Here is a 21,896-nt window from a genome sequence, read left to right on the forward strand (position 1 = left end):
CAGCACCTTTTCCTATTGTAATATAAACTCTTGCAGAACAAAAAATATTGTTAAAAACTGGTCTTTTCTTCAAAAGTCATTAAAAAAAAAGAGAGCGAGAAGGAGGAGGTTCTTATTGTGTTTCACCTGTTTTTGCTGTGTGAAAGAAAATGGCTCTTCTTTTCAATATATCATTTGATGCTCTCCTTCCTTTTAGGGTCATTGGTCATCCATGTTCATGAGCAAGACATTAACCTTTTGAATATCCTTATGCACTAGGAAGGCAGGGATGTATGTTGTCGAGCTATTTATTGAATCTATCAGACATGCTGAAGAGCAGACAATTACATTAAAAAATGTAATACCTGCTCTGTATTACCACTACTCACCCAGCTTCCTGGGAAGGGGTTTTGCACACTTCCTCCATGAACAATACAAATCCACAGCTTTCTGAGTGCAGAAGAGGCCTGCTTTAATTCCACATCCTTAATTTACAAGAAAAAAAACAAACCAAACCAAACCAAACTTATTCAGGCACTTGCCTCGGTAAAGTGTAGTGGGATATTTGTATGCAAAGAAGCTGAATGGACAAGCCTTTCGTTTATGTTCCATATGGAGGCTGAGATGACTACTGTGATATTTGAGGATTTATGGGTTTACCAGGACTATGCAGGAATGATACCACTGTAATATTATGAAATTATTACCCTTTTTTTGTGCCAAAAATCAGCAAATAAAAAAGCCATGTTGTTAGCACTTCATCATTTTCTAGTACTATGGTGGTAAAACTGACTGCTATTATGTATTAGCCCTGCCACTGCTTTTATGTTTGGTAAGGGTATTGCTTTGGTTTTGGAGCTATTACAGTCTATGGGAATCAATTACATGTACTTGAACTAAGAAGGATTTACTTGGTAACTGTAATGGCTCTGAAAGAGCCATTATGATCTGTCATGTCAAAAATGCACATGTGCCTACAGTAGATACAAACAAAGCTGTGCTAAAAGTTTCCTACACAGAGCAAGCCATTTGGTTAGGTTTCGTGAAAAAACAAAATAAGAATTTGATGGTGAAGTACTTTCACAACTTTTCATAATAAATGAAAAGGAGCTCCTGCCATTCCTCTCTCTTGTGCTTTGTTGAAGGAAAGCTTGAGTGTTGCATGAGAGGGAGTCAGGGGGGACATTATTGAAGAGCAAAGCTCAGTGAATCACAATGTGTTGGGACAGATAAAACCAGTTCAAAGGGGAAAAAAAGTGATATAAATTGAAGGGAAGAGTTATTCAGGTAAGGAAGGAAACATGATTTTTAAATCTTTATATACATAATTACACCACTTTGGTAAGAGCACAGAGTTACACCTTAACAACTGTAGTAATGTCACAGATGAATGTACAGAACATCAGAACATCTTGGAGCCAGAATGAAGAATAAATGAGAATAATGAGAATAAATTTTCCTGCCTATGCTTTAGGATAGATGCAGTCTATTGTCTTAGTTTTCTCATCAGACAGATTGGTGGGCCTTGCTGCAGCTCCCTCTATACTTATTTATCCAGATGTCTGTTGAAAGGTGACCAAAGCACACTGAGGAACGACACTCACATTTCTATTCCTGACCTGGAGTTGAGAGGGAGCCAGGGATTAAAGGCACATGGCCACACCGTACCAGCACAGTGGGGCCGATGTGGCTGACACAAGGTGTGAGACCCAGTCGTGCTGGGGTGAATGCCAAGAGTGCATGGGGGGCATCCTGCAGCCCAGAGTAACCCAGGTCAGGGACCAGCTTGTGCCTAAGACAGTTACAGCCGGGGGGTAGATACGAGTGCAACCATCACCTACAAAGCTGCAAGAAAAGCTAATGTGACAGCTGGATCAAGGAGAGCAAGGTCTTTATGACACAGTGCACACTAAACTATTTCTAGTCGTGTTATTAATTTCCACCTGTAAAATACCCTGCATGGGCAAACAAGGATCATCCAGCCTTACAGTTTTAAATATATTCTTGTGGGAAAGTATGGGCACTGTAAGTGTATTTTCTTCTAAATAAAACAAAAAGGTGGTAAAATTGGTCTAGAACTCGTGATGCCCACTGATATATTTCTATTATTGTCTAATACAGAACTTTATTATGTCGTTTTATTCTTGGTTTTTCATTATCTTTTATTAACATTTGTATATTGACTTAAGTAATTGTGCCAAAGCTGATTGAAGCACTTTCCCAAAATTAATACTGGTAAGGTACGGGGTGAAGAATGGTCTAGAGTGGTATAGCTGTGTGGTTTGCAAGTTGCTTGTTGGTTTATTGGTCTAATTTTCAGTTACTGAGGAATGTTATTTAGAATGCCGTGAAAACCTTTCAATCCCAAACGAGCATGTCCAAAAAAAGAAACAGATTTTACTTTTAGCTCATCTTCAGATTCACAAGGGACAATAAGGGAGATTCATTAGGCCATTTGTTACTGTCATCTGCCATGATTCAAAATGAAATACTAAATGTTTCATGGACGCAGAAAAAGAGCAGTATTTGTCTTTGTGTTGGCTATGCAAAGACTCTATGGCTTTCAGCCTCCACACAAGAGGTCTGATGGATGAAAGGGGGAAGGGTGGTGCCATCTGAATGATGATGGGCTAATATCATCATCCTCTTGTCAGCTGTAATAGGCTTTTCCTCACAGAAATAATTCATAAAACCGCTACATTATATTCTATCCCTGACAGGCCCTATCTATCCTGCAACCCAGCAGGCTCACAACTAATAAGAAAATATGTGGTTCAGGAGCCCTGAAAAATTAAACAGGTAGTTTATGAACAATTTGTTTCATGGGGATGTTTATTATGTTTATTAAATATTGAGCCTTTAATGTTTTCCCAGTACAGATGATATCATAAAAATGCTGACTTAAGCCTCAGTTGTGTTCTTAGAAAGTGGCATTTTATAGCTCTTGTAGTACCCAGTAAATAACTAAATTGCTGTGGTTTAGATATACACACAGAATAGAATTTATAGGGAGTGAGTACATTTTTATTGTGCATATGCAGGGTATTTAATATATTCATAATAAACACGTGCAAAATACCAAATTATTGATCATGTTCTTTGGTTTAAATGCAGTTTTGAGAAGACCAGTATTTTAGAGCCTTGAGTAGGGAAGGTCAGACATTCTTTTTATTGATTGTACCAAAGGTGAAACACTGAACTTGGTGTTTGAGGCATCAAGGCAAAAATCTGTGAGGCAGGAGTACTAGCTTTTAAGTAAAATTTTTATAGAAATACTTTAGATGTATTCTTATTAAAGAAGAACCAGGATAAAGTGGCTAAAGCTATTGACTAGCACCAATATGCTAGTATGTGTTTCTGTAAAACAAGTGAGGGGTGCAAGAGTTTGTTATCCACAAAGAAGGCTTATTTCCAATTGCCTGACAGAGTGCAGGATTAGGTTCTGGAAAAGACCTGGAGTGCAAGGGGGAAGCGTAATGTGCAACAAAAACCTTCCTATGTCCATATCTTTTTATTCCAACTCCTTCCTCAGAGTTTATTAAATAACTAATGTTTCTGCAGCAGGGTATGAAAACTGGCAAGTAGAAAACTTCCATTCTTAATGAATTTGTAATAATAAATAATGCTTATGATATCAAAAAGCTGTATTCCGCAGACATATTACAAAAAGCATGTGCATGACATGATTCACAAAAAAAAACGCAAAACAAATGTAAAGATCTTTCATTAACCTCTCAGGCATCATGAGCTGTGCGTGTATCCTTCTATTCCTGGTAAGAAGGTAGACTGCAATAAAGACTAAGATCACAGAGCACACAGATAGAAACTGTCTAGAAGCAGCATGACTTCTACAACAGGAAATACTGCCTCTCCCACCTGCTGGAGTCCTATCCGTAGGCACATGGATTAAGAGGATACAGGAGGCATAAAATATTTGGATTTTCTAAAAGCCTCTGACAGGCTTAGTAAAGAAACACAGTCACCATAGCTGTTGAGAGGGTGTCTTTTATGGATTGCAAACTGGTTAAAGAATAGAAAGCAAAGAGTAGAGCTCTTTGGTAGTTTTACAGGATGGATATTTCATTTTCAGCAATGAGGTCCTGGAGGGATACACACTGGCACTGGTTTTATTAAACATTTTCATCAAGGACCTGGAGAAGAGAGTGTGCAGTGAAATCTCCAAGTCTGAGGATAACATGAAGTTATTCTGTGTGGTCAGAAGTCATTGGCAACTGGCTGAAGGAACCTCAGAGCTCAGAAGGAAAGTGGCGAAACTGAGCAGAGAAGTAATGTGTCAAATGAAATCCAATGTAAAAAAATCTAAGGCAATGCATCGGGGAAGAATAATCTGATCTGTGCCTCATGATGCTGGATTCAGAATTACTATCCAGCAGTCAGGAAAAGTATCTTGGAGTCATCCCTGGCAAGTCTCTGAGGTCACAAGCTCAGTGTGCAGTATTAAGCAAAATCAACAAAATGCAGGACATCATCAGAAAAGGTTTTTCAGACAAGATAGAGCACATAATTTTGCTGTTTCTTAAAAATGTGTGTGCCCACTATTTTGGTGCTGTGTAAAGTTCTTGTCTCTGTCTCAAGAGATTCTGTGAAATTGAAGGAGGAACATAGGGGGCAATTAAAATAATCAAGCAAATAGATCAGCTGTTTATAAAGAGGAAAAAAGCCTGGGACTGGAGAGATCTGGGGAGAACTGTGGTTTGTTACCAAGTGTATAATCTGGCTGTGGAACAGGTAAATAAGTTCCACCCAGTAAGAAAGCAAGGACCACTGACTAAATTCTGTACAAATCATCTAAAGAACAAAAGAAAATACTTCGTGTGGAGTCTGAATCACTTTAGAGACTTCCACAGAAGGCTGTGAAGATAGTATGAGTAGGTTCAGAAAAGAATTAGAAAAGCAATAGGATCATGAATGACTCACACAGACTAGGCAGGCCTCTGCCTTCTAATATCCTTAATGCAGCAGTTCTGCTAACTGGGAGAGTATGAGGGGAAATGACTGTAGAAAGCTGTGGGCTCCTGTGCTGTCCATAACGTCACCTTGGTACTTTCAGAGGCAGAACGCTGGGGTATTTTGATTATGGGTCTTTTAATGTTTTTAACATGTCTTGATTATATTAGTGTCTAGTTTGCTTCTCATCTACCCAAGTTTTACATTTGTGTAGTTACAGAAGCTTTAGATTTTTTTCTCTTCTACTTCAGATCAGAGTACAAGATGTACACTGGACACCAGGTCTGCTCCTCTCTCATATGCACACAGTTTTAAAAGTTAGACTCACATCCATACACACAGAACACAAAACTTGAAAATCCAATTAAAGAAAACCATGTCAGAACAAAGAGAGTAAAAGCTTAATTTGATGGCTTAAGACTGAAAAACCAATGTACCTTTTTTAAATCCTTGAATTTTCTTTCACTTTTAACTGAAAAATGTTTGTTTATTGTTTGCTTTTACAAACGCTTGGCACACACACTACTTCTTTTGAACTGGAAGTATAAACAATAAAATCTTTTTCCGGCTGCCATCTGCCCTACTCCTCAAATATCTTTCATTTTTTCCCTAATGGAGATGGAAAAATTCTCTTGTCACATGAAATCTTTATGACAAACTTTTCAAACAGGAAAAAAAAAAAAAGTAAAAAAAAGTAATACATTACTAACTATAAGCTACAATGGCTACTTTGCTGTCTCTGGGTTACATAAACTCATTTTTATAACAACCCAGACCAGACATAATCCAGTTATAGTTGTAGGCTCTTCGGCTATATACCCTCTACCAAAAGAAAATAATTTTCTCTATCCATTGAAGTAGCAAGAAGTTTAAAGGGCACATTTGGGATACTGCTTCCAGTCTCCCTTTCACAAGTCAACCCACTTTTTTTGTGAAAAGTCAACTAATGAAAGTTGGTGAAATCTGTATTGGTCCTTCTCCGATGGCAAGCCACTTTTCCAGAGGAACGTCTCCCTGCAGATTGAAGGAGGCTGTGTTTGGCACACAAACGGTGGAAAGGTGCCCGTACATCTTACCTGTCAGGTCAGAGGTGCAAACCTGTGGGATGACCCACGGGCAGTCTGTGTGCCCAGCCCCATGGTGTCAGAGGTCATTCTCCAGTCCAGGGCACTGACTGCAGGAGCATGTGCTGCTCTTCTTCTGTACATGCAGAAGCATATGCCTGATTATATGTTGCACATGTTGCATGATCTGATGTGCTCTGGTGTACTTGGAGGATGACGGTGTGCTGTGTCACTGATTTGAAGAAATACCATTCTCAGTGGCAGGCAGTTGGAAGCAATTAATTACCAATGGATGGCATGTACAGCTGTTGCTTATGTATGGAAACAGAAGAGAAATTAGATTTAATTGGTTTAACATAATGAAGAAAATGGCATTTATTTTATTACAGCTTTTATAAGCTGAGATACTTGAATTTAATTTTCATAATTTTTTGGATATACTTGGGCAAAATTCTCTTGACAGATGAAAAAATCCCAAAGGAACAAAAATTGAGGATGTTCAAATGCCTCATTAGAAACTTTCAGGATCAGAAGAGGAACATACATATTAGACTAATGAATGATTAAATTAAATATTTTGCTGTGTATGCCTATTGCTGCAATTTGGGCTAACTTCCAAATACACATCAGACAGTAGCTGTAATCTTTTTTTTTTTTTAAGAAATTCAAAGTCCAGATTTAAATAGGAAGAGCTGGTGTAATTTACTAAATCATGGTGAATAGATATTTTTTGTTGTTGACTATATTAGACCTACTGACATGAAATGATAGTGAAGAGAAAAACAATTATATCTGTGTGTGAAATGTAAACATAATCTATAAGTGCAAACCAAATTGAATTACAACATATCTATAAAGCATTGATATTAACAGCTCATATTGGAATGGATTCTGGTCCCACTGTTCATGAAGTAACTGTGAGGTTAAATGCATCTATTTCCTTAGCTCAGGCTATCATTATAAAGAGAAAAATTTAGTTCCATGTGACCCTAACATTTAGCTCATTAACATTTTTGAAAATACTCCTTGTTAAGAGGTGCTGTCTGTGTACAAATTATTGATATGGTACTGCAGCTATTAAGCCTTATAAATAAACACATTTCTACATTACTGTCAATTTAATGCTCACTTTCTAATTGTTTAATGTGAATAAATGCAATATAATCTGCATTCATGCAGTGCTCTTTTTAAAGACATGTTTGTCTACCTGTTTGCAGACATGTTTGTAAAATTACTGCAAACTAATGTTGGTGATGTAATGCCAAGTTTATTTTTCACATTCACAATTAAAGAAAAAAAATCTAGGTACATACTGCCTAGCCGCATGCTGTGCTGCATGCAGGGAGACTGATGTTGAAACGCCGGGGGAAAAGTATTTTAAATTTATTCTGAATACAAACATTTCCCAGCTGATTAAAGAGACCAGTTGTATTTTACCTTCAGATTATATCACCTTTCATAATGCCAAATATTTATAATTTTTTTTTCTTTTTTTAAGAAGAGGCATTCTTATGGTCCCCTTTCCCTGCAATATGTTCCTTTTGTCCTGCCTATGATAAGGGAGTTGGAACTAGATGAACTTTAAGGTTGCTTCCAATGAAAAAAAACCTCCGTGGTTCTATGATTCTCATAAATTATTATAATGAGACTTCATGGGACTGTCAGGCTAAATGTAACCTGTGTAGAAATGTTTAAAGACATTTTAAAAAATTTGGAATGCCAATGAGTGTTTCAAGGAGAGGAGAGGAGAGGAGAGGAGAGGAAGAAGGAGAGGAGATGGAGATAAGATTCTATTGCTAGGATTCTCTTCTCTTGCTCTTCTTCTTTCTCTCTTCTTGCTTCTCTTCTTCTTCCTTCTCTTACTTCTCTCTCTCTTCTCTTCTCTTCTCTTCTCTTCTCTTCTCTTCTTCTCTTCTCTTTCTCTTCTCCTTCTCTTTCTCTCTTCTCTCTTCCTCGCTTTTTCAAGTCCTCCTTTTTGTTTTCTTTTTTAAGTTAAGTTTTTTTAAATTTATGTTGATGTTTTTCATAGACACGAAAAACCTATCCCCCTCAGTTTGGGAAAAGGAGAAAATTAAATCTAGATATGGAGCTCAGTGGTTTCCTTTATCTCAAAAATAACCCTTGGAACAGAAATTCTGCACATCTGGAAAAGACCAGAACCAGACTGTTCTTTCTAAAGTGGCTAAAACTCTCATGTAGTTCAACCCACAACCCAGTGAGACAGAAATACCAGCTGCTGGATATATAGAATATTCAATATAGAATTCAAAAGGGTGTAAAGTGCAGAGCAAATATTTCAGTGTGGAAATCGGTCTCCAACAGATGCTGTAAATGATTTACCAAATCACAAAGAAAGGTAAAATTTTAATAAAGGCCTGAGTTCTGCACTCATATATCCAGTATTTGATCAGTTGATTTTGGCAGCTTTTTGAAATTACTCGTGTTGAGAGATAAGTATATTCTGTAAAGTAAAAATGACCTCTGCATGAGAAACTGTACATTATACAGAAAGTTTGCATAAACAAAATTAATGTAAGATTGCTTACTAAAACCATAAACTGATGACAGATATTTTCATTGCAAGCATTTCTGTATATCAGAGTATTGTGGAAAAACATAGCACTCTATGCTACTAATTCACTTTATTTACCTTTTTAAGAAAAGTCTCAGATGCACTTAGTAAAAGCAGCGTGTACCTGTCTGTCAGCAGAACAGCCTTTAGTGTTTATTCACCTCCTATTCCACAGAACACATGCCTGGAGCAGCTGGCAGATGCATTCAGGGAAACAACTGGTCCCTGTCAACACCACCCAACCTTCTGAGGCCAAGCAGGCACTTAGAAAGTCACAAATAAAGACCAGTGTTTTGTTTTGCCAATAGCCTGGTGTGTTTTCCCCTCCTCTTTTGTTCAGAATGTGCAACACCATCAAAGGGACCTGATTAGAACAAAGGAACAGGGATCACTGTAACAATTATGATAAAAATGAAAATGCGTAATAAAAAACAAACCCCAAAATCAGGAAAATAATGCCAGGTGAAGATGAATACACATCCGCTGGGAACAATTACATAGCAGATGCATCCAAAAATTCATTATCAACGTATAATTTGACATGTTCCTAGTAATGTTATTCATTGCATTTACAAATAATTCATCACAGGTGTTGTGAACTAAAATGGAATACAAGATCCTTATGTTATTCACTAGGACAAGAGGAAATGTCCACTTTGTAATTGCACATTGCATTCAATTTTATTAAAAGGTTTTGTCTTTTGTTGTGTAAATTCTTCTGCCATGCTGGATAAATCAGATATAGAGAAACTGCTTTCTTTCCAAAACATATCTATTCTCACTAAAAAAGTGGTAAAAATTCTATTATTTCACTCCCTTTTTCTCTTTTTTTTTCCTTTTCCTCAAATCCAAAGTAGCTGATTTTGCAAGCTCTGTTTTGTATTGAAATCAGTTTCACTGATTTCAGTTACTTCTGGTGTACTTCTAATGTTGCTGGTCTTGTTCCTTTGAGCTCCTTTTTAATAATCAGATCTCCTAGCAGAGGCAAGTCCTGCTCATTCAAGCATAGCGCTATTATTTTAAATAGAAAGTTATATGCATCAATAAGTGCATTGGGGATTGATGCAGGATATTTTTTCTTTAACTTGACTCAAGGCAAAACTCTTATTTAAACGTTTTATTTATTGTTTTAGGATTATTTCTGCATTGAAGCTTCTGCCTAATTTTACTTGTGTTACTACAAAATCCAAACATAAGTAGAAATTAACAAAAGGCAATATTTAATTCCAGGTCAAATTCCATAAATAATGGCAAAAAATACCCCTGCATTTCTCTTTTAGTCTGAAATTCATGAAGAAGATTCACTGCCTTTATTACAAACCTTTATTATATATATACCTATATATAACAATAATTGATTAATAAACACTTGATACTAGAGAGTGATCCAGCAGCACTGTGTTTTTAATCCTTGGATGCAGTGTCAAATAGAACCTTCAAGCACATATATAGAGATAAACATACTTTTGAAAAAAGAATAATTAATGATTAGCCCCAGCCTGAGTAATATATGATGCATTCTGATCATATTGTTCTGGCAGGAATTTCAGATTACCGATGTAAACACAGTTGACCATTTTTAAGGAAATTTCTGAGCTACAGACTGGTTGGTTCATATTTAGTTCTTTGTTTATGGCTTCTCCCTTCTACATTTGACCACTACACCAGATGCAGGGTTTTGCTGTACAGTGATGCCATAGGATTTTACAGTTTTGCATCTGACCTGCTCATAGCTCAACTGGCTCCAGCATGGCGCACACAACACGTGTCACTCGGGTAGCTGAAGATGACAGCTATCTGTACCTTATGTAGCACAGTGGTTTTCAGTTAAAAAAACTATTCAGTAGGCCAGAGAGAGACACTGTGAAAGCAAACAAGACAAATTCACTGATTGGAAGATTCCACTGAGGAAACCATTAAAACAAATTAGCAAAGGAATTGAGTTCTAGTCTCCCCAATGTCAGGTGAGTGTTGTAATCACAAGGCTAAAGGGTGACATTCAGTTTCTGTGTGACAGGTACTGCATGAAAAAGGGTGAAGACTCAGCTGGACTGAAATCCTCACCTCTTTTCAGAAGAATGTATATGGTTTGAGGCATAAAGCACCTGTTGAAGTGAGGGGCACTGAAAACTTGTCAGCCCTGGATGACTGCTCAAACTATCTAACTTGGTAGAAGTGAAATATTGTCATTGACATTTCTTCAGAAGGGCATGTTTTGTTTATGGGGAATGATTTCCCTTCACCTTCCACATTCATTTTTTCAAAGAGGGTTAAAAACCTACTTTGAGTTACACATTTTAAGCTAAGACCCTTCATTGGAAAAAATATGTACTTCCTTGTTAGGGATATTGATAGAAAAAGGGCAGATTTTTTTGACAAATTACAGCAGTGATGAGGTGTATGAAGAAGCCCAAGTGTCTTCAGAACAGTGGAGTCTGTTAATTAGTAGCTGTACATTGTTGATGTATCATAGCATTAGGTTCTTCAGGTGAGAACTTGAACGAACAGCTGGCATTTCAAAATGGTCATCAGAAGTTTTCCTCTGTTCCCTGGAGCTGCTGCTCACCAGTTTGCGTTTGTCAAAGAAATCACATTCATTTGCTGAAATTATTAACCCTACCTCCTGTTATGATTAGTCAGTATAAGACACCACCTCCTTGTTGGCAGTGCCGCCAGTTTTCTAGAACTGAGGGCAGGAGGCAACGATTTGTAATCACGTTACCTTTTCAGTAATCTGATGATTCTTATTGATCATGAGGATATTGAGAGATTTAAAATTTTTCTACCTTCTTAGGGAACAGAGTGGTACTACTATATGATCCTTGTATATTCAAAATAACTTTTTGTTAGCAAAAATCCTTTCTTACTTTTTGAAAAGAGAACCATCAGGCAGTGGGAATTATATATAATTTATACACATTGTTGCTCTTGGAGTATTGAATGCTCCAAGTAGAAGTAAAATAATATTTTAAAAGGAGGTTCAGTGATTAAACAAAAAACTTGTAGATAACTCAGTGCAGTAAGTTAGGAAAATGAAAATTTGGTCATGAAAGCTCTGACAGTTTTCCCTCTTCTGTAGAATATTAACATAGCAAGCTAATCTCCTGCAAGTTGCTAGTATTTTTACCTGCTGGAGTAAGCTAGAATCCAGAAACATACTGCAGGACAGTCTGACTGCAGAACAAAGATCCAGTTTTAAGATAGTAAATCACGAAGAAGGTCTGTGTAAGTCACCAAGGACAATTACATGTGGCCCTTTCTACTGAAACCTGTCATGAAACAAAGTGACTGCCCTATCTCTTAAAGAAACTGTACACTATCACCCCATAGTATTTATTTACAGGGGAAAAAAATAGCAGCCTATGCTAGAATACAATGTAAGATAACTACAGACCAATTTAAGGAAGGGAAAATGGGAAAACAGAAAGGCAAAAGCAGGGGAGGGCAGGGCAGGGAAGAATAAAAAAGCAAAGATAGACCAGATTTCTCTTTGTGAACTTGCCTTCATAGTCCCCTTCGGCATTACTTGCCTGTTTTTTGGATTTTTTTCATGACTACAATGATTTATTTTTTTTTTTAAATGAAAATGAGCAGAGAGACCATGCACCAAAGTTTCACAATAAAAATGGGTTTTGACATTGACATATAATATAGGTAAATGGCATATTTTGTCACAAGCATTTTAGACTATGAAATATATGCCAATGCTTTAACGTGGACAATCTATGAAAGGTGCCTGCAACTCAGTGTTGTGATTTACTTGTGAATACCTGAAAATATGGACATTTACACAATAACTTCATCATTCTGTTAATTGTGCTGTCCTAATGTAACTCACCAACTTATGCTCCTTCTGTATACTTTTCTAGAAACAGCACAAAACTTTCATTAAAATTCCCATCTTGTTTTAGGTATTTTTTTCTTTGGTATATTTCAAAAAATAAATTAATGGAGTGCTGGCAGAAATGGGGAATAAACTAATATTATGGTTTCATTATAGGCATTGCAATTATTACAAAACTCTTTTTTCCTCTAACTCATCATGTATAACAAAGCTATCACTACATTTGCATGTTTTATAGTGTATCTACTTGAGAACAATATGTCAGTAAGCATCAGTTTCTAAGTGACTAGAGTTAAAATCATTCTCAATAAATTTTCCTTTGAATCTTGTTGTGCTAGTAATGTTATATAAAGCGTCACCTATTTTCCTTTTTAAAAAATAATCCACAATTTAAGATTTGGTGAACTTGCACTGCCGCTTGGAATAAAGAAATAAATACAGCCAAAGGACAGTGACATTATCCTTACAATTTCCTAAATAATGTAAAGAAAGAAGTGAAACTATTTTTTTTAATAAAAATGGCTGAAAGATATGAAGACAATTTATTTGTTTTATGTTTTTATCATTCTTGCATGGAAAAGAGTTAATTTTTCAGGTATGAAAGAAGTTACAATAAAAAGAGAATTAAGGAAATTAAACAAAATTAAGGGACTTCCTATTTACACACCCTCTTCCTGCCCTCATTTGCCTGAATTATATCTGACTTTAATCCCACATAAACATCCTGTCAGCACTTCCTCCACAGGTAGAGTGGCCTCCTCCTGGATGTGGAGAATGACGTCACCTACATGTTCTGTACCATTTTGCCTCAGTCATTTCAATTTCACTATTGCAGACAGCAACATAATCTGTCAGTTCTTATGCCAGGAGACTTGTCTTTTTTTTTGTCTTCATACAATAGTACAAAACGTGTCTGTAAACTCTGTGATGTTTATAAACACTTCCTCAAATTTGTTCTCTATGATTTTTGAAAACCTTTTGTTTAAATCTGACAAGATGGGGTAGATTAATCATCCCTGGCAATCATTTTTGGATTACAATGCAGCAAGCATTTTTTATTGTGTTGGATATGTACAGCAAAACAAATATGGTGTGTTCATAAATGGAAAAGAAGTCAAAACTCTTATTTTATGCTTCATGATAACAACCACAGATATACTGGGATCTATTTCTACCAGGTCCATAAAATAGCAGAGCTATTTAGCGCTGCTAATAAGTCTCTTCTGGGAGTTTCCTGTTGTTTTGCCAGAGGAGCTCTCCTAATTCAGTTTTACGTTGTTTCTCTTGAGGTAGATGATTTGAGTAAATGAGTTTCTTGGGACTGGTAGTTGTGGTCACTAGAATATTTAGTGGCATATAACATATCCTAAGAACCCCTTCACTCTGTAGAAAAAGGCATATTAGGGTGTTCTGAATTTCCTTTTCAATGGTAGAGAATTTGTTGTCATTATAAAAAAGACAAAGGCTGCCTAAGACAATTAATATATATGAATGATAAGCACCTGACCAAGATCTGAAAGTATGAAAAGCCCTTCTCTTCTTTTATGCCTTTCTCCTTTCTCCACCTGAACTGTTTCAAAAATATAAAGAAGTACAAATAAAATTTTTCTATATGAACAGAAGAACTCAAGCTTATGAGATCTGACTAAATTTTTAGTCTTTAGCCCCACCTTTATCCATGTGGTGTCCTGTCTGGTGCACTGCTACCTTCATGCACGTTTTTCTTCTGTCGGCAAACTTCTTACTATCTAGTATTCCACAATCTTCAACAAGCTGACTATACAGCAGTCTGCCTTGCTTTCTCATGTGTCTTTTTATATAAGGAGACTTAATGTAAAGGTCTTGAGCTAAGAAATCCATAGAGGAATGAATATGACTTGGTATCAAAGGTAAAGGTGGTAGGGAGGATCTGTAAGGGGAAAGAGACAGTGTAGGGTGGTGGCTATTAAGGTTAGCTACAAGGAGAGCTGCCATGCAGGGTCTAGCAGAGAAGGTGGGGGTGACATATCCCAAAGGGATTAAAGCATATGAAATCCTAAATACCACGTGCAAGAAAAATGTCTTTGTCTCCAATTAGATTTCATTTTGAAAGATGATGGTGATGACTTTTAAATTAACTCCTTTTTTGCAGTGTATGTTTATAGTAAGGAACTATTCAAAACAGTGTATGACATTCTCTTACACTGAAAATGCTGTAACCACATAACTGACTGAATTTTACCTTTATTTTATATGGAGGATACTGCTCTTGAAATGGTACATAAAAATAGTATATTTGCAGAGATTGTTCAAAAGATACTGCAAAAAAATGTTGTGAATTAAAGTATACAATGCCTCCTTTTTATTTTCTCTTTTTTTTCACCCTCATTGCCTGGACATCTTTAAGCAAAAAAGCATAACTTTCATGTCAATAAAAGAACAAGACATTGTCCCCTGCTAGGAGATAACTAGCTTCATAGTCATTAATCTCTATTGGAAATATTCATAATGTCTATTATCTGAAGAATTATCTAGGACATCAGCAAATTTCTTCTTGAGTTCAGCAAAATTTACAATAAAAGCTGTAGGAGTTTATACATCTGCTCAAACCTAATGCATCCCTATATGCTGAAAAATTAAAGAATTAGAGTGATCTTGGGAAGAAGAATTCCTCCTGATCTACTTGTTTATTTAGAGAACTTTACAGTTGCTATACATGACCTCAGTGGTATAGAGAGCAGCTAGCAGTGGGAACAATCTCTTCCTAAATACCTTTGCTTGCTGTGGCCATACTCTCACTGAAGAGCAGTTCTTGCATCGTGTGTGACCTGACAGAATGGTACTGAAGTAATAGGCACATCACAGACCAGTTAAAGCACAGAAGTGCAAGACATTCAATCACAAATTCAATTTGATAAGTATACAAGCTCATTTTTTTTGCTTTTCACAACTATTTTTACAAGATACTCTGTTTCTCAGAATGTTCAAGGGTGCATGAACACCTGCACACATGCGCTTGCCACATCTAATGTTTCAAGTCCTTCTCTTCCTTATGTATATTTCAACCATGCAGACAGAAGGGAAAAAATACCATGTTATTCCAGTGAACAAAGATAGGCAGAAATAATCAAAACTATAGTCTTATTAGGTAATTAAAGACAAACCACAAGACTTAAATTGTTTGCATAAAGAAGAGAAATAACTTGGAAAGATCACTTTCAAAACGCAAAATCCTTATTTATATAAAATCTGTGAACTGAAAGTATGCTAAATTTATTAAAAACACATAGCTGCTGCAAGTAGTTTACATAACTGAAGTAGTTCTAATAACCAAGCTCTGATAACAATGCAAACAATTTCTAGTATCTAGAGCTTTAACAGTATTCAGAGATCATGTATATCTTCCCTGCTGCTATTTGTCTAGTGAAAAAGAAGAGATATTACTAAAATACACATAAAACTAGAATGAAATAATTTGTAAGCAAAGCAGCTCAAAAGCCAGCAAATAGTATCTCAATCTTCCTGTATTCTTTTTTATTCATTGCACCATAGCATGAGTAATTTTGAAACTGCAACATTCCATTTATTGCACAATTATGTTCTATTATTTTCCTGTTGCCACAAAGCTTCCATGAAAACATGCTTCATATATGCTTAAGCAGTTTACCTTGTATGAGTATTTGCATTAAATAAATGAAAATTCACCTCTTTCTAAAGATATCATGCTGAGACACAAAAGTATTCCCTGCTATTAGGAATGTGCCTGTACAGATCTAAAAATTGTAAATGAATTTGTAGATGGTTGGTTTCATTTAAGTGAAATAGACTGAGCATAGATTCTTATGAAAATGTGTTTACTTAAGCAGAAAATACAAATATTTTTATTAAATAGGCTGATATCTTGTGTATGTAAGATTTTAAAGAGCTGTACTTAAAAGAAGTATTCCAATGACAGTCTATAGTCTCTCTCACTAAAAACATTTTAGGGTGCAGGACACACTTCAGAAGTCCAGTGGAAGGTTTAGATAAATGCATGGTATAGCATCTAGCAGAGAGATTTGTCTGTTTATTTCCCCAACACTGAACTACGTAAATAATTGATTTACTTATAATGGGGATCTTATATCTTCCATTGCAATTATGTCTACTATTGCAAATTTAAAAAGTCAAGCTGACTTTTTATTCCTTCTATTAAATGCAAAATACATACTTTTGAGTTTTATTTTTATTTAAAATTGTTTTACTTTTCTGAATGGTTAATTAAGAAAAACAAAAAGAAAACAAAACAAAATGACCATCAGTGTTTGTGTGTATGTGTAATACTCAGTCTAAGCTTTTGCAAATTAAACACCAATAGGGAAAAAATCACATGAGGAGAAATGAAGCTTCAGAACAAATGTATTTCTGTGATACTGTCTGTAATTCATGCTAGATAATGATGAACCCAGCAGCTAATGACCTCTATCTACTCTGATACATTAAGTCTGACCAAAGAAAATGGTGTCCTGCGTAAATTAACAAACCCAGTGGTAAACTTGCTTCTAGTTCAGCAGGAGTCAGTGTGCAAATTAGCATTTGCTCTTAATAAGATCAGAGTCCTGCAATCTACGGTTCTGTAGTGTTCATAATGCTGTTTCTTTTCAGGTGAAAATTTTTTCTCTAGAGGACACTTGCACAATACATTTTTCTGACAGAGAATCATCCTCACCCTAATCAGTTCCCTCCTCGAAAACTTTCCCTATTTCTTGTACTTTCATGCTGTGAGTGCTGCTGTGAGTTGTTGGGAATGATTATTCATTTGTAAGCTTCTTTAATAGCATTTCCTTCAGATGTTAAGGTACCCAACAGAGCAAACCAGGATTTGATTTTATAATTATAACAATTCAGTAAAAGTAATGGTCACTCTATTGGCAATCTTTTTCTAATTTGTTATTCATAGTTTATTATCTTCTCAAAATTTCAAATAAATTATTCTCTGTTACATAATTCAGAGGCAAACTCTTATCAAGGACCTTATTCTGGGAACTACAGCAAGTATTGCCCCTGTATGCTTAGAGTCAAATTCTACCCACACAATTCTGAAATCAGATTGCTCAACAGCTGCCCTGAGGGATCCTGCACCATTTGAGAACAAGTTCCTATACCCAGCTCTCCACAAAGCTACACTCAGGAGGAATTTGACACTTGCGGCTGAACAATGGTATATTGGATATTTAGCAACATCATCCCTTTGCCTTAAAACAACTTGTTGATGTTTCCCTTTCTTGACTATAAGATCACAACTGATTATTTGAAAGCAAGATATATATTTTTAAGTTACCTTCTTTTCAGGGTTGGTTTTTTTTTTTTTTCAGATTTTTTGAAAAATACTTTCTAAAACTGGTAAATGGTGTTACAGAGGGAAACATTGGGTTAATATTGACTGGCTTATTTGATCAATTTTTTGTATCCCTTGTTTAAAAAGATCATTCATGGGCAATCTTTCCACTATCCAGCAATCTCTGTAGAAGATCAGACCCTATGTGCCAAATAAAAAAGTTATCTATATTGTCCAACAGTAGATGAATATATTTTTATGAACAAATTTTTTACAATATTTGATGAGGTTTTATGAAGGCATTTCAGCTATAAATTATATGCTGAAAAATGACAATGTTTCCTAATTTGTCTCTGTATTGTGAGGCATGATTATGGAGCTGGGGGCAGGGGCATGTTCTGGTACATACCTGGTAGAGAGACGAGACTGTGGTATATTCTTCTAATGGGAATTTTGTAAGAAAAAGTTTAATACACAGCTCTTGTCTGAATAAACCTCTCACTGTAAAGTGTTTACCTTTAATGACATGTACTATTATTTCATGATTATTTTAAAATACACTTAGTGAGTTTTACATGTTAACCAGCTACTAAGAATGCCTTAATAGACAACTAATTTTTGTTAGAGGTGTCTCGACAATTTGAATTTTATATGCATGCATTATGTTTTCTTAAAATGGGGAAATTATGCATCTGAAGGAATCTGTCTAGAATAATGGGGTTCTATAGAGGTTACTTTAATCACGTTCACCAGCAGTTATAGCTGTTTTACATCTTATTTGCAACAAAAGGGAACTCTAATTATCTTCCAAAAGAGCATAAAATGGTGTGCTTTGCTGCTGATGTAATGTTGATTCGTGAATGCTGCTGATCAGAACTGACAACAAAATACATGTCACACTTTTAAAAAATCAGTGGTGGTGACAGGATAACCCTCTTTTGTGACCTGGGGACCAGGAGACGGGGTATATATTTGCTTATTAAGTAGAAACCATTTATGGTTTTTCTTTTTGAAGTAAAAATCAGAATGCTATTATAGATGGGTTATCGATGAGTTTTAACAGTGCACCAGTTGTTTTATGACTTAGAAGCCACCTTCTGTAAAACAGATCTAATGCTTGCAAATCCCCATAAAATAGAAAAGTTTGCATATTTGTCTCATTTTTTATAAATTACTGACTCTTTATTTTGTATTCTTATATACTGACAGGAATAGAAGTCCTTACAATGTCTGTAATAGGTATATATTTGCTCAACATGCTGCAAGGGACAAGAATGAATTTCAGTATCTTTGCAACATTGTTTCAAATGCTTGCAATTCAAGCTCACACATAACTGCAAATTAGAAACATGCCCACCAAAACCTGCAGAACTCACTAAATATGATTCAACTGTATATCAATACTTATGCCACCCATGCATTTGGGACAGTTTCCTTATATTCTGTTTCAATGTGGAGTTAATCCACAGAGATCTAAACACATTAGACATAACTGATATGTGCTGCATGACACTGTTTATGAGTCATAGTGGAAAGTTAATACTTTACATCTCATGCTTGAATGCTCTGTGCTTAACCTAGATACTGAGACAACTGCCCGATATGAAAGTTTAATTCACAGCCTTGTTTATTTAAACTAAGGACAGTAATTGAAATGCTTACATAGGCTGTGTTCAGCCTTCTTTTATAAATGTCAATTTTCATCAGAATTGCTGGGGTTTAACACATTAGTAGGTCTAACTCTGACTGTATAAATTTAAAATAGTCTGTATTTATTACTGTAGACCTCTTCTATGGTACTTACAGAGTAATAAATATTTGTTCTATGTTTCTTTTTCTAAATTTGACAGCTTTGCATGCCAGTAGTATTTGTATGTGTGACTCTGTGTTAGTATGTAGCAAATCATTTGTGCATGATTAAATAACACTTAAGGTTTTCCTCAATTGAAAAAATTAAAAGGAAAAACTTGGTCCACTTTAATCTACCCACACAATCTATGGCTTGGAGATGATTAGAGTTGAAAATGTATTTTATTGGAAGTTTTTCTGATAGTAGTCTCTCCTTCTGTTCACTCTCTCTATCTCTTTGTGGAAAACATCTACTCATGTAAATCCAAATCAGATATGATTGTTTACCAGTGCTTTCAATTTATAGGTGTTGTCCAACAATTTATTTTATACCCATTTTATATCAGTATTGTGTAAATAACAGATTTGATCCAAAAGCTCCTAGAAGTAGCTTCAGCAAGTAAATTATTTTAGAGCAGAAATGGGCGTATGATTGACTAAAGATTGGTTTTAAGAGAGGAGGAATGATAGCAAAAGCTTTTCTGTCTAGGTTCCTAGAGAATTTAAGTAACATTTTCATTAGATGTGATCCGTTTATTTTGATGCATTTTCTTTACTTTGCATCTGAGCAATACTCTTGCAAAGTGTCTTTTAATACACAAGTATGGTTCTCTCTTGCCAAATACCTGGGGAATGTCCTTTGAATTTTATGATCTATTTTTTTTCTACTCGGTACCAAGACATAATTTGTTTTAATTATTAGTACATTACTCATCATTACTCATATGGAAAGAAAATACAGCTTTACAAATTACTGAATGACACCTTTCTGTTTAAAAAGAAAAAAAAGAGGTGCAAAAAATCAAGTACAAAAATTTCAAAGTTGGTTAGTTTTCTATTTCTTCATTTATGTGAAAAATTTTCCTCTATTTTCATCACTGCTAGTTAGAAGCTCTGCAAATGAAACAGTTATTTCTGAATACTTAAGAAGGCACAAAACCCATTTGTTTATCCAATGTGTATACCACAAATCCACACTCGTATTTTTCATCTCCACTTTTCCATTTTCCATCAAATAAAAAGCGTATTTGATGCACAGATGAGACTAAGATGTTTCCACATCTATTACCATTTGGAGGTAAGAACTCTTCTTCATCTAGTTCAATATCTTAAATTAAATTATGTACTTCTTTAATTTGAATTAAAGGCTTTGTACTGCTTTAATTTGCTGGGAAAACAAACAAACAAACAAACAAAAAAAAACCCCACAAAAAACGGGCAGCTTGTCAGCTTGTTTCCAACCAAAAAATGGGGCTTGAGATATGGACTTGAGATATGGATAGTTTCAGTTTCTTTTAGTACCATCTAGCACATCTAGATGGGTGGGAAGGTCTGCTCAGCCTTGTCTTACCATTTCTATGGCAAGATCTCTTACCACACTCCTCAAAAAGCTTACCACACTTTTTAAAAAACTCCTTTATACTCCTGGAATGAGAGTTCCTGGATTTCTAGTAGCCCAACAAATGACATTTTTGAGTCAGAACGTTTTTTACATGGAAACCAACAAATATACAGAAATGTAAATATATATTAAAATAACAGCAAGTTTTTGTATTTTTTTCAGTAATAAAGGCTTGTATTTCTGAAAACTTTGTGATTTCCTCTCCGTCTTGATATTCCTCCTCAGAAAACAGGAAAATGCTCTATTTCAAGTTATAAAAATAACAGTATTGAGTATTTTGACCTGAGTTTCCTTTTCCAAATCCCCTTTGTCTGGATTGAAGCCTTTAAAGGGAGAAACATGGAAAATCAGCAATGCAATTTCAATCATTTGGTGCTACATAGAAATTGTCTGATGAGCTCCTCAACAAGTAGTTTCCTGTTATCAGCTTCCTGAGTCCTGCACAAGCACGGTCTCCTCCTCTACCAGGCTGGCTCCACTTGAAACCCTGTGTGCCCAGTGCTGAGACAGATAGGCCTCAGTTTGCATCTTGAGTTCTGCCCTCAGCTCACATTTCTCTCAATATTTCTCTCCATCTCTTGTTCCCAACCTCCTGTAAAATCTTACCAGCCCACCTGCCCATTTTTCTCCTTACAGGCTCCTTTTTTTCTTTCTTTACTGCTGAAGGATCCTTTTATAATTTCTTTTTCAGCAAGTAGACATAGCAAGAAGCAAGCTCCCTGTCCTACTTCATGTGGAAGGTGGGGAATGAAGTGGACAGCAATCCTCGTCAGGTGTCTGAGAAGACAGAGCCCTCCCACAGCAGCCTGCACTGGCTCCTTTCCTCAGGGAGTGTGCTCGGGAGCCAGGTGATAGGAAAGGCTTTCCTTGTGTCAGAGCCAGAATTTGTCAGAGGCCTGGAGGTTCCCATGTCATCTTGCAAT

Source organism: Hirundo rustica, chromosome 6 (assembly GCF_015227805.2).
Source record: "Hirundo rustica isolate bHirRus1 chromosome 6, bHirRus1.pri.v3, whole genome shotgun sequence".
Taxonomy (NCBI): domain Eukaryota; kingdom Metazoa; phylum Chordata; class Aves; order Passeriformes; family Hirundinidae; genus Hirundo; species Hirundo rustica.